Source organism: Lissotriton vulgaris, chromosome 3_1 (assembly GCF_964263255.1).
Source record: "Lissotriton vulgaris chromosome 3_1, aLisVul1.2, whole genome shotgun sequence".
NCBI classification, from domain to species: Eukaryota; Metazoa; Chordata; class Amphibia; order Caudata; family Salamandridae; genus Lissotriton; species Lissotriton vulgaris.
Window position 1 is genome coordinate 1,939,583,227 of NC_141689.1, and position 15,130 is coordinate 1,939,598,356.

The 15,130-nt window shown below is 41.9% G+C and overlaps 1 protein-coding gene across 2 annotated transcripts in view; it reads right to left on the reverse strand.

Moving 5' to 3' along the window:
- Positions 1 to 15,130, reverse strand: part of MFAP3L (microfibril associated protein 3 like) — a 217,928-nt gene that overhangs the window by 87,711 nt on the left and 115,087 nt on the right. The window lies entirely within an intron of this gene.

Here is a 15,130-nt window from a genome sequence, read left to right on the forward strand (position 1 = left end):
CAAACTGAATTATAAAAAAAACTATTGAATAGCGCATTGTTGAGCTATCAATCACTCTTGCATACTCCTTTCGGCAATTCTCTTTTCCATATGAAATCTAAACATCCAATGAAACAGCCGAATACCCGCGATTTCAAGACTTTCCACTCTGAATTTCTACAGTTCTTAATCAACAAATATTACAATACCAGTGGGCAATCCTCCAACATGTTCTATCAAGAAGGACCAGTACCATGTATGTATTTAGAAGGTAAATACATACATGGTACTGGTCCTTCTTGATAGAACATATAACCCTGGGGATTCGGACCAGCTTACCTGGTCCTCTCTCTCTTCTTGATCTATTGATTCAATACTCCAACATGCCAGCTCCCGTAATTCATTATTAAGGTAGAGCACCGCACCCTCTTCTATAGGACTGGGGATATTAACGTTTTAAAAGCAAAATTCAGTTTGGCTGTCTTACTGTCCTGTTTTGATTAGCTCTATATTTTATATCTACGGCGGTATTAAGACCTGTGACGTAATTGGGTGCGTATTAGTGGGTTTCCTTTTAGTAATGTTTAAGAAACCAGATAATTACTCTGAAGTTTTTTTTTAGCTTCTTGTGGTAAAATAGTGATTTTTTAATTTATCGACATCTTCTGAAAATATATTTGGTTGCAACTCTTCTCCATTGCCTCCCAACATCTCTGTCCGGCAGGTGTCCAACATTGCCTATTCCAGTGACTTGTTGCTTTCACAAAGCACCAGTTTGCTGATAGGTCTGTACCCTAGTCTGCAGGGCCAGCGGTCTTGCATAAACAGTCCATCTCTAAAGATCAAAGAAACAGATGTAGACCATTGTGCTTTCACAATATGTAAACACAATAGCACTAGCCAGTGTAGAAGGATTTTATTTTTGACCTGTTTAATGTCGCTTACGCAGCAGACCACTTTAAATAATGTTATATTTATATCCAATTTGATCTTTGTAGGTCATTTTCTTACAGACCTATTGTAATACACAGCTTATGAACATCAAGACTACTACTGACTCTTTTCTTTGGTACAAGACACAGTAAAACCTGGATCAAGCACATGAACCTTGACAGTTTCGAACCCTAACTCTCACTGAATGCCATGTCATTTTGATTCACTGTCGACACCAACCTCACCATCAAGGGACACACTGCCAAAAAACACGAAGATCACCCGGTCCCAGCTCTCTCTTCTAAAGAAAATATAACCGTTTCTTCCAGAAAGCAACTTCAGAAATTCTGCTCAAACCCTTGTACTCTGGCATCTAGATATTGGTAATTCGCTACTCCATGGGCTACCAGACACTTAAGGGCATTCTACAAGCCACATCACATCTCATATAGGGCCTGAAGAAATATGATCACATCACCCACATCCTAATGGAACTCCATTTGCTATCCTGTCTTCCCACATCATCTTCAAAACCAGCTGCAACATATAGAAAGTCATTACAAGAAGCATACTGTAGTGACGACTCCACACAGTCCAAGTGCCCAAAGACTGAGTTTATTGATAACCGGCCTTGAATGTAGCTCCCCTCTTGGTAGTACAGATTTAACTGACAGGAGTAGAACACATGCACCCAAAGGATCTATAATGAAATCAAGTAAAGAACATCCACAAAAGATGCCTTACAGGCATTACACATCTCCCCATTTAGAAAAATAACACAATAATGAGACACCAGATACCACAAAAAAATACAAAATAAATGAGTAAAAGGAAACTTAAAAACAAGACTCTACAAAAAGACAACCCCACCAAAGAACAAAGTAAAAACATATTACTTTGCATAATTCCTAAAGTGCACACATAGTCAGCTGATAAACACAGCAAAATAGATTACTTTACACAGACACTTAAGTGCACAGTTGTTTACAATTTCTTTAACTCCTGTTCAACAACACTTCTTCCCTTTCACCACCTCCCCTTCTTTCCGGACATGTACTACCAATAAGGTCACCATCCTCCATCAATATAACACAACTAACGTCATTATAGTCATGGCATGATGATTGAATGTGTTCACCACTCTTCTGGTATACCACAACTCTCCTCTTATTCCATTTATCTGCATGCTCAAGCCCTACATACCAATCATGAAGCATTCAGACTTTAAAAGGACAACAACACTTGAACAAACCCGCTTCCAAATGTCCCTTCTTAATCTTGACTCCATCTCCAGCGTCCACTTTGGATTTTACTACACGCAATTCCCCCCTCAGACTTATCCATACACCCATGGAGCAAATAACCATGCAGGAGACAACTTCTTCACCGGCTTTCCCCCTCTCATGCATTCAAAGGTAGACATTTTAATAGCCACAATCTCTGTAGATTGATAATCCCACACCATATCCCAAACCATTCTCTCCACATCCTTTCAGCTTCGCAGACCCATCAGGATGGTACACTTTACCAATCAGTTGGCCATTCCTACAAGGCCACTGCCCTGTGGATTGTACAGAGCTGTGCATCTGCATTTGATACCATACTTCTCTAAAAAAAAAAAACTTTCATCTACAATGACATGAGCTCTGTGCCATTGTCAGTGATGAGAATTCTGGGGAAACCCTCCTCTCTAATAACTCTCTCCAACACCAAGATGACATTCTTTATCGTCACTTCCTTCATGAAATTTAGCACCAGCCACTTGGAGTACACTTCTATCACCTTCAAAGCACATCTCAATTCAGGTTTCAAGGCTTGCATTGGACCAATAAAATCAATGCACATATTGCACCACGGTTTTCCTGGATTTTCAATATGACCACATTCTGATTGTGCCCCAGTAAGCCTTTTCCCCACTCTCCTTGCCGTCTTGACAGCTAACAACCCAACTGGTTATTTCCTCTTCCATCCCAAGCCACCCTAAATTTTATTGTAACCTTTTTTAGTTAAAGTCTGCCAAGATGCCCCTCATAAGCCAATTTTACTATACGCTTTCTCAGTCCTATCGGAGGCACACATTTTTCCATTCCCATCCCCACCTTATGTTCTCACATGGACAATTCCTCCAAAACTTTGACAAAGGGCCTAACACATGCAGACACAGCACTTTCCCTGCTGCCACCTCGTACTATCATTTCATTTCTTTTACTTCCCGCAAGACCATTAACCTCCATCTCTCTCGGGCTCTCCTCCACTGTACAGGCTCCTCTCCTGGCCTTTTCAATTTTCGCTAAGAAAGCTACACCTCCTTCCTGTTCTTTAGTTGTTGCAGCCTCCTTATCTACATCTCCCCAACCCAATGAGAGCTGGGACAAGCAATCTGCTTGAGCATTTTTCCATCCTGAAATATATTCCACCTTGAACTGGTACTCTTGCAACCTTGCTGCCAACCTTGCTAGTCTGGTGGAGCCGTTACCTGCCCCTCCATAACTTTTGCTAAAGGCTGTTATCAGTACGGAGCACAAACATCAAGCCCCACACATAAATATGAAAATATTCAACATTCCAAGCTGCTGCCAACGCTTCTTGCTCAATCACGGAATAATTACATTCTGTGTCTGTCAAGGAGTGGGAAGCAAAGACCACCTTTTTACCTGTTCTATTGTGCATCTGGGACAACATTGCACCATTGCCAGAGGCACTGGCATCTACCGTTATGATTGTTTAGAGTGAGGTATCAAAAGGCACAAGTATCCCAGCCGCACAGATCTCTTGTTTGATGTACTCAAAAGTACTCTGCTGCTCCCTTCTTCAATCAAACACACAGCCTATCTGAACAATCCACGCAAACTTTAATTTTTTTCAGCAAATCGGTCAACATATTTTGAATAATACCCCACAAGCCCCATAAACACACACAATTGGTCTTTGGCTCAAGGAGTGGGAGCCATCCTTACAGCTTTGAGAAGATCATCTTTCGTCAGGTCCCCTTCACTGGTTATAGTGTGCCCCAAATACTCCATCTCCTGTACCGGGAATTTGCACTTGTCTTTCCTCACAGTGAGGCCTGCCTTTGATAATCTCCTCAAAGTTGTTGAAGGACACAATTGTGCTCTTCCTCAGACTTCCCAAAAACTAGATCATCATCTTCAAAGTAGATAGGAACAGCTCTGACATCCGCTGAAAACCACTGGTAGCTGAGGAAAGGCGGTAAGGTTACAGATGAGATGCACGAAAACACAGCTCTCGGCTGGTCGCTTAAACATGAAGCCGCGCACTAGATAACCAAGGCTGCACATGCTCCACATAGAGAATGACACACTGAAGTTTCTTCTCTAGAGGGCGCCAGGTGCCACAAGTGCAAAATCCGACTTGCGCCTGACTGGAATGCTGCAAATGACGGAAAGCGAGCTACACTGATAAAGATGATGCGCTGAAGCCCCCTTGCTCGCGATCTGAAGGCAGCATACACTTGCCGTTAAACAAGATCTTTCAATGGTAATACTCAAAGCGAACCAATACATGTAAAAATAGCCAAATTCCGGATCCTACCTGCACGTTTATACTAGTCTGGCGCTGCAGCGTACGGTGCCAGGGATTAAAGACATCTGATAAGGTTTTGGCAAAGCGGCACCACATTCTTCCTTTGCACACAGATGAATTCAGGTGTCACAAGGCAGGCTGTGTGCCGGCAAGTTGTCACCAAATTGTAGAAACAACTGCAACACAGCCCAAGTGCCCAAAGACGGAGAAACTGATAACCTGCCTTGAACATGGCTCCCCTCTTTCCAGCACAGATCCAACTGACAAGAGCAGAACCCATGCACCCAAAGGCTCTATAATGACACCAAGTAAAGAACATCCACAAAAGATGGCTTACAGTTATAACAAATAGCTGCTTATTTTGCAGACAAGCTCATCATCCCTGGTGGTTCTCAACAAACATGCAGCCAGGACACTAGCAGAGTATCAAAACAAAAAACAAGACAAAAGGCCTTTCTAGGTCTCGGCATCGAGACCTATTGCTGCCAAGTTGCCAGTCAAGGGACACAGACCGGTGCACAAGCCGCCTGGGGTCTGTACACGCGCTTACGCCAGCCGGCCGAAGGCACGCCCACACACACACGCGCAGACACACACACTCACACACGCGCAGACACACACACACACACACGTGCCAAGCCCCCAAGCCCCACATACCACATCAGCGGCCTCAGCCGCCACTCCTGACTTCTGCTGCCACCGGTCCTCTGGGTCATCCACTCCGGGCGTGGGCTTCTCGCAAAAACGGAAGTCCCGCCCCACGACAGCCTTGAGCGTGCACATCCCGAAACCAGACGTTTGGGAGCGTGCACGCTCACGGCTTGTATTATTGTTAATTTGATGTTTCGCAAAAGGTGAGAAACATTCCGCAAGTTCCTGGCTTGTCGCTAGGAACCAATCGCGCTGCGAGTTTCATTTTCATTAAACGCCTCCTCATTGGAACCCGATTGCTGTTTGGCTTACGAGATTTTAAAAAAATCCTGTGCGCTAGCCTGGGATAACTTGAGCTTTTGCCACAATAGGCGTTCGCTCCGACTGTGACATCGGGGGGGGGGACCGCATGCCTGCCTGCCCTCAGCAGTGATTGCTACTGATGCACACCATGCTACTGATGCACACCATGGGGGCCCGCAATCTGGATATGACCCGTACTTGAGCCATCACATCCGGAGGAATAGGAAGCCAGGTGAGGCAGAAGCGGCGGGGGACTCTTCAATCCGAGACGACGAGCCTCAGGTGCAGTGCTGTTACTGTCTGCGTTGCGCAGCGCCGCGTCCACGTTGTCAGATCGAAGGGGAGCCGAGACACAGAGTAAATAATTTAATTTCACTCACCGACCCTGTACTGACGGACACAACAGGCTTTGCCGACTCGAGGACTCACTGACTGTCAGCAGGTGGGCCCCAAACTGTAACTGCGGTCGAGGCTCGTGGCCTGAGCTGCAACAAGTAATTAGAAGTAAGACAGGAGTGCTGCAGCCACCAGATTGTGTGCTCGAAATGTGAACAGAGACCTACCCATGTTTGTCGACATCTGTTTTCAGTCAAGCCATCAGAATTTCTGATAACTGTCGCATTTTGCGTACTTAGTAAATATTTAAACTCAAGCTGGGGTTGGGCCATGGCACTGTTGAGAACGTACTCTTCTTGTTTCGTCTGAGGGTGGGCAAGATGGCGGCGTCAGGCTAGACGCCGGTAGCAGCCTCTGACCAACTCAGCGGAGCATGCTGCTAAAATAATCTAAATACTCTAAATAACTACTTTTAAGGAAAGATGAGAGCCGCTATGTTATGATCAATATAACGGAAGAATTAATTTAAAAGAAATGCCAAACTCGGACCGAATGGTGCAGCCTGCTGATCCTGTAATTGTGCCTTCCGACTGCATGATCCCGAGGGCGCCGCTCTCACTGCTTGCTTCAGTCATCGGATACACAGTGCTACGGATGCTGGCCGGTAACCGCCCCTCTCCAGGCGTCCAGCCTTTCCTTTGGCGGCTGCACCTGGGAAGTAGCCCGGAACACACAGCTCAAGTGAGACACGCAGGTGTTCAGGATACGATGGCCCCAAAGAATGCGGCTGCTGTAGCCTCTGCAGCGGCCAAAACAAGAGCAGCACGACAAGCCCTCTGCGACCAAGAAGCGAGCAACAGACGCGGTGCTACCCGCGGAGAACTTCCTGAAACTCCTGCCGGGGGGTCAGCTGAGAAAACGCCGGCTCGGAGAGGTGCTACCTTCAGCAAAACTCCCGCAGTACTACCCTCTGCCTCAGCCCCAGTCCCGGCTGCTCCCACGGTGATTACTATGATGCAGCGTGCCGCCGCCAGTCAGAAACATCAAAACAAGCCGGCACAGCGAGTTAACCCAAAGGAACACCTTGTCACCGCTACTGAAGTACCAGTAGCTGGGATTAATGTGGGGAACACTGGTGATTCGGCGCCCACTACAGAACAGATGGAGGTAACTCGCGATTTGAACACACCTGAACACAGTGAAAGGCAAGAGGCTGCTCTTACTTCTGAGGGATCGGACACCACGGTCACCGCAGTAAGCCAAACATCTCACTCTGCTTCTGCTTCCGCTTCTTATGTTAGTACTGATACGCTCCAAGTGGGGATAAGCGATATTGCCTCCAGCATCAGGGAGACTCCAGACCCCCCAGAGATACAGGCACAAACTCTAGATGCCACTACTGGGTCTGTTGGGTCGGCTAATGCCCCTACTTGCAGCAACAGCAATAACGATAATAACTATACACCTGAGCCGAATAAGGAGATGCCGATAAATACTACCCCCTTAAATATGGGCTTAACTACTGATTTAAATATTGATTCAAATACAGACTTACAACAGCGTACTAATAAGATACAATTAATGACTGAGGGGAAAGAGACTGCAGACTCAAGCAGGAATGAAGAGGCAATAACCGCTAACAGTGCGATAAATGGCCACCTTATTGATCCTATTGAGGCTATGGAAGCGGATAAAGACATCACAGACTTTTACTCCTTCTCAGAGGATATTAGCTGGTCAGGTGATACAGAGGATGAGATCGACGAAGCAGAGAATGATTCCGACTCCAATTCAAGTACAGAATCAGATCCTAACCCCCCAAAAGAACTACGAGATAGAAGGAGGACTATACTTAAAAAGAAAAGGGGGGGACATCATGGAGCTAATGAATTGACATGGGACTACACCCCGACTGTCTTGACCCTAAATCAGAATCAGAATCTTACTGCAATATCTCAAGCATCATCCTCAAATCAAGTCCCAAATAGTGAACAAACTGACCCATCTGGGGCTACACTGACACAAGTTATGGAAACAGTATTACAAGCCATCGCATCTCATCGGGAAGAGACTTCAAAAGACAGCCGCAAGGCTCGAGTAGCACTACAGAAGGTTCAAGGTGTAGTTCGTAAGCTTTCAAAAACTATGGGCGCCTTTACAGAAAGATTAAATAATATAGAAGACCGGATCGTGCTGAACGAAACAGAAGCTGCTACAACAAATGAGCGAGTGGAAGCACATGAAGCGCAGTTCCAAGATATTAGATGGAAACTGGAAGATTATGAAAATAGACTTCGCAGAAATAACCTGCGCGTTCTCGGCGTGCCAGAAAAAGCAGAGGGAGAAGACTGCCGATCCTTTATTATACAGCTGCTACGTGTTACCCTTCCAGAACTTGCCATCTGGGATTGGAGCTATGAGATACAGCGAGCGCATAGAGTTCCCCTGTCTTTAAAAACTACAGCAGCCGTAGGCAAATACCCACGAGCGATCCTAGTTTATTTTGGGAACTTTATGCTTCGACAAGCTATATCTGAAAAAGTCACGCCGGATAAACATCGCAGCAAGGATTCTATATCATATTTTGTACGCCCTGACTTTTGCCACTATACAGTTGAAAGGAGATGGCGACTCAGACAGCTTATTAAGCCCTTTCAAGAAAAGAAAGCAGTGGTATACCTGAACAATCCGGCTAAATTAAAAGTAATTTATGATGGACAAACAACATTTTTTACATCCGAGATCAAGGCTAAAGAATACCTAGAGAGTTTAAAATAAATCCTTAAGCAATACATTAGGCTATATTAGCCTATGTTACTGAGAATCACTAGATTTCCTTATTTTTGACTATTGAGTAAATTCAAGGAGCCATAGATGAACTGGACTACAATATTATTTCTTACTCTATTCTCCTTGATGCTTTTCTTTTTTTTTCTTTTTATATTTTTTTCTTTTTTTTCATTTTTTCCGCTATGCTCCTCTTTTCTCTTCTCTGGATTGCATGTTTCGCTGGTGTTGGTCAGACAACGCTAATCCATCACTATAGACTCTTATGGAGTCTTGTTGCCTTTTTTGGGGTGCTGGGGGGTGCAAGGGGGGTGGGGACAGGGGAGGGTGTTGGGCGGGAGTTTGGGAAGAAAGGGAGGGGGGGAAAAATGCATTGTAAAACGAGCAGATTGGGGAATACTAAAGGAATATTGAGAAACAACAAAACATTATGTATGAGTCATGAATATCGCCTAAAAACATAGAACAACAAAATGGGGAAGTTAAAATTAGGATGCTGGAACGTGGCAGGACTCAATGATAAAGGAAAGAGGGCTCAATTCAATCAATTAATGATTCAAAGCTCATGGGACATTATATGCATACAGGAAACCCATATTCCTATAGGAGAGATAAATCAAATAAAAGTTCCGGGCTTTAACTTATTGGTTACAACTACACAAACCTCTAAAACCAGGGGAGTCACAATCTTAGCGAGAACAAGACTGGGTACCTCAACACGCAAAAAAGCTGACCCTCATGGTAGATGGGCAATTGTCCAACTCAATATAGGCATTACTATCTGCTCTATTTATGGTCCTAACCTAGATGATCCTACATTATTCATTGAGCTAGAATTAGAATTAGCATCATGGCCAGGTACTCTAATCTTATGTGGCGACCTTAACTTAACATTGGGCCAACTACAATACAATCAAAATCAATACACTTATACAGGTCGAAAACCGAGAGTATTCAGGGCAGTACAAAATTTGATTCGCAGCTATAATCTTCAAGATTTTTAAAGGTCTTTAAAGAACAGAAGAGATCCTGGATATACGTACTTTTCGTATCCTCATAGAAAATATGTACGTATAGACTACATATTTACAACCATGGATATTGCTCTGAATGCTCTTATATTTAAAGCCCCCAAGACAATATCAGATCATAATGCACTCTATATAACATTTGAGGCCCCTGGATACAATATGGTCTATCCACAATGGACATTTGGTCGCAAACTTCTTGTTAATCAAGAATACATAACACATATCACACAATGGTCCAAAGAATTCTTTGAAATTAACCAATATAGTGCTTCTCGGATGACTGTATGGGATAGTTTCAAGGCCGCATTAAGGGGCGAGACTGCCACTTTTGTAGCTAGTCGTAAAAAAGAACGTGAAAAAATATATACACAACTAACAAATAGGCTTATAAATCTAGAACATCTACACGCTAACCAGTTAGATCATGGTATTCAGGCTGAGGATACTCTTAGAAAGATCTTAGTGCTTAAAGCCGAGATTAATAATGATCTAACGCAAAAAGCCGCTGAAACTCTCCAAGCAAATCGAAACAAAATATATGAGACTGGAGAGAATGTAGGGAGACATCTTGCCCTCAGAACTCGGCAATCTCAATCTCGCAACTTTATCCAAAGTATTGAATATGGCGGGCGGAAATGTACCACCCAAGAGGATATAGCCACATGTTTTCATGACTACTATCAAAAAGTATACCAAAACGAAGATAAGCGATCATCAGCTGATACCAAGGAGTTTTTAGATAACTGGCTTAGAGAGACAAATATGGCGAAAACCATAGATGAAGATACAAAGAAAGAGCTTGATAAAGAAATTTCCAGAACAGAAGTAGAGTTAGCTTTAGCTGAATTAGCCGCAGGAAAAGCAGCGGGACCAGACAAAATTCCCCTAGATCTCTATAAAATATTGGGCAACTTAATTATCCCGTTCTTGCATGATCTCTTTCTAGGGATTCAGTGGCATGGTAAACCCCCTGAATCTTGGAAGCAAACGAATATAGCCATTTTCAGAAAAAAAGATAAACCACCAGAATTAACAACATCATATCGGCCAATTTCATTGATTAACTCAGATTCCAAAACATATGCCAAGATTTTTGCCAACCGTCTGAGTAAGATCATCGAACATCTGGTCTCTCCCTGGCAACACGGGTTTATACCTGGCAAGAGTACCACAGATCACACACGTAGAGTTTTTTCCCTCTTTGACATCATGGGAGTAGAGGGGGCCAAATGTCAAGAGTAATGACTGGTGGGTGCGAATCTGAAAATATAAATATTCAGAGAGGTACGCGACAAGGTTGCCCGTGCTCTCCATTATTATTCGCACTATATAGCAATCCACTAATTCTCAAATTAATAACATCACCGGCGATCATACCCATTGAAGTAGGCATTTACAACACTAAAGTTCTCGCCTACGCCAATGACGTGGCGGTTGTAACAACTAATCCCACAGAGGCCATAATCGAAATTGAAGAAACCACCCAATCTTTTGGGCTATATTCAGGCTACTCTCTACATCAAGATAAAACTATGGTTATATGTACTGAGAATACACCTTTTATAAGCCAACATAGAGTTAACAACGCAAAATACCTAGGAGTGAACATCTCGCCAAAAATTAGTGAAATTAATCAGCTAAATTATGACCCTCTAATTAAAAAAAATAAAGGCAGACTTACTCAGAGTAAACAATCTTCATCTCTCCATAATTGGTAGAGGAAACTATGTTAAAATGACGGTATTTCCAAAGATCCTATATTTGTTTCGAGCAATTCCACTTTTAGTTAGCAATGACACAATGAAAACTCTTGACCGAGCAATATCCTCCTTTATTTGGAATTATGGGAAGATAAGGAGAGCCCTATCTAAGCTAACATTGCCACCCTCTAGAGGTGGTTTAGCAGTTCCAAATTTAACATACTATCTATGGGCAACCATCTTACAACAAATGACGTTCTTGCTCACACCCGGTTCCAATAATTATAACAATCAATATCAACCCATACCATCAATCTATGAATTAACGCTGGGCAGTAAAGCCAGAGACTTGCTATTAAGACAGGTAGAACCCTCTTATTTTAAAAAGATCAAATTCAAAATCATTACAGACGCCTTTAAAACCTGGAATAGAACCATCAAAATATTGACAATTTCAAAATACACCAAATATACACCTTTATGGTATAGCGCAGTAATACCACATTATCTTAACGATAATATAACCAGACGCTGGGAGAATTTAGGCATAATAACTATTGGCGACTTCCTAGACAGAGATGGCAAAACAACATTTGACGAACTATATGGCAAATATCACATCCATTCTACAGACTATCTAAAATGTATTCAAATTTACACAACCCTTAGACAAAGTATATCAAATATAGACCTAAAACCCATACCACTCCTAGATCTTATAGGAAAACAATCAACCAGAATAAGCAATATATATGACATTTTCATGAGCAACCACCCCGATGACCTTGAATCTACAGAAACTAGTTGGGCTAATAAATTGAACAACACTAATGTCGACATAGACATGACCCTACAATTATCTTCTAAAGTCTTACTTGCTACTAACCTAAAGGCCCAAATCTACAAAACTATATATAACTTATATTATACACCTTTCAAACTGTTCACTTGGGGTAAGATAGCACATGATAAATGCCCCAGAAGTACACTAGGACCTGCAAATCTTATACACATGTTCTCTGAATGCCCCAAACTAGAACAAATTAAAAAAAGCATCACGAAGTACTGGGCCGAAATTTTCGGACACGAAATAAGAACATCAACAACTCTGTTTTTGTTAGGATACGATGATTCTCTAGGTCTTAGCAACCTAGAAATTCCTGCTATTTACATAGGCACTGCTGTTTATAGAATTATTCTTGCAGCTAGATGGAAAGATTCTGATGCTCCAACTTTCCAGGGATGGCTTAATAGATTATTAGCAATATACAAGCAAGAAGTAGCAATTTATAGAACCAGAGGGAAAAAATCACGGTTATATGGGGAACAAATCTGGACACCAATAGCCAACTGGTATGAACTGCAAAGGGACTAAATATACGCTCAAGTTAATATATTGCTTATATAAAGTATGATTTTACTTTAAGCTCTTTACTTTAAAAAATTTGGGTTCTCTAAATGTAATTTTTAAAGGTCTATTATGTTACTACGTTATGGTGTTTATGGATTCAAACTAGAATATACTATTCGCCGATTTTATTACTTGTTTTGCCATCTCGAATTCTGCAATTTCTTTACTTGTTCTTATGTATAACATAATATCATACTTTTGTATAGTCCTGTATCTTCCTTTGTATTTCTCGAATCTGCTCAATAAAAATAAAAAAAAATTAAAAAAAAGAGAACGTACTCTTCTGCACCCTCGGCTAGTACCGCAAGTACAGCCCCGCCCACGATGCCTACTTTTCACAGCTGAGTAGCAGGTATGATTCTAGTATTGCAGTAAACATTAGAGGGTTTCAGGTATTTTATATATTAGTCAGAGCTTGACTATTTTAGAGGCATATTTGTGTATCGGCTACATGAGTTACGTCTTGCTTGTAAACACTGCAATAATTTAAACACCACTACCTCCAATCCGAAAGAGGCAAATCAGTGTCCTTCCTCCTCAGGCCAGTATATTGAGCGTTGTTCCATTGTGTTACACCAAAATCCATTATTTATAGAAAATCTGAAGTGCTATTTAAACAATATTTTTTTATGATTATATGACTGGATGCACCTAGGCCTTGCCTTCTTTTTGGAACCCTGAGCGACAGAAATTACCTCAGCTCCCTTTCAATTAATTCTCCTTAAGGCAGCTGCTATGTGAGTGGGAATGCATGTGGATCCATAGTTCGCCTGTCTTCATTGCTTCATTTTGCTCGCAAGAAAGTGTCACTCATAGTCGTTGAATGTCACTCATATTTACACTGAAATTATGAAAATATCACACATAAGTAATCTGAAACCTTGGCAGCTATGCATGCGTACTCGGAGCATTTGTAAAGTAGGCATCTTTTCGTACGGTCATGGAATGATTGTCAGTGTCCTAAGTTGCTATTCATTATTTACGTTTAGCTGAGATATAAGTGTTAATTTTATTGAAAGTCCATGTTTCTCAATGTGAGCGGGAAATTAGGTCGAAGCTGCTGAAAACGTTTGTAGTATGTGTCTTTCGTGCATGCTTAAGTCAGCGCCGAGCAGGTTTTTATCAAGTATGTTTCGTCTAATCCCTCTTCCAACCAGGAGGAATTGTCTCTATTCTATACTAGTCAGCCCAGTATTCACAAAACAAAACGTGGTTTGGAGTATCTTCAGAATGGTATGTGTCATGCACTTGGTCCAATCGGGGTCCTGCAGGGTACAGGTGCATCAAACTGATGGCATCGAAAGCCTTTTGTGCGGCTAAGTTACATGCGACTCAGCAACCCCCAGATGGAGTGGTCCCCACGGTCGTAGGTTGAATTGTTGTTAAACATGTATTTACTGTAAAATGCATCATACTGTATCATTGATTGCAAAAGTTTTTGTATTTATGTGATTCTCGTAGGGGAGTGGAAGTAGGTTGGAGGGTGATGTTCATTGTAAAGACCAAGTATTGCATTGTTATTCACATGGGACTATAAGGCATATTACATTGTGGAGTGGCAACATATACCATATGTAATTGTGAGATATTTATTTATGGAAATGGAAAATAAAGTTAAAAAAAAACTTACAAAAGTAAAAACGGATAAAAAAAACCATTTATTTTATTTATTTTATGCAATTTGTTGAGCGCACGTTTACCCAAGGGTGTCTTGGCCATGAAGTACCAAGCAAAAAAAAAAGTTACATGTGACTCAACAATTAAAACTTTTGCGACGCGAAGGTTATGATTGCACAGTTCGTCCACATTCAAAATCTTTTAAAATAGTTGTACTAGCACGTATATAGTGCTTACTCGAGGCATAGAAGCACTTTAGGCCAGGCAGCACCAGATTCCCAGGTTAGTGGTTAGTCCAGCATTATTGGCTATTGGGATTAGTCTTGTGTGCCCAAACAAACCATTCCATGCATTCCCTCCTGTTTCTTTGAGAATGACATTAATAGGAGTTAATAGGAGTTAGTAGTGGTAGTAGTAGTGGTCATTAATGCACATATGAAAAGGAGAGGCAAAAATCAGATATTGTAATTACAGGTCAGTTTTTCATGTCAGATTTTAGGACTACAGAAGATGTATTTTGACGTAGAAAGCAGTTTGAGGATGCAAGACTGTAGAACAAACTGCATTGATTGAATGAGAAGGTTGTGCTATATTACGTATTCTGATAGGCACACAAATCTGGCAGTCTGCTGTGCTATATTAGGTATTCTGATAAGCACAAAAATCGGGCAGTCTGCCCCCTGCAAGGTTACTGCTAGCCACTGCACCAGCAAGGTCAGTTGATCAACTCAAGGGTTGAAAGCCAAATGTAATGTCTGGACACATTTGTTTAGAAATAACTAAATCACATAATCTCATACCAATGTGAGAAAATACATGGGCAAATAATGAACACATTT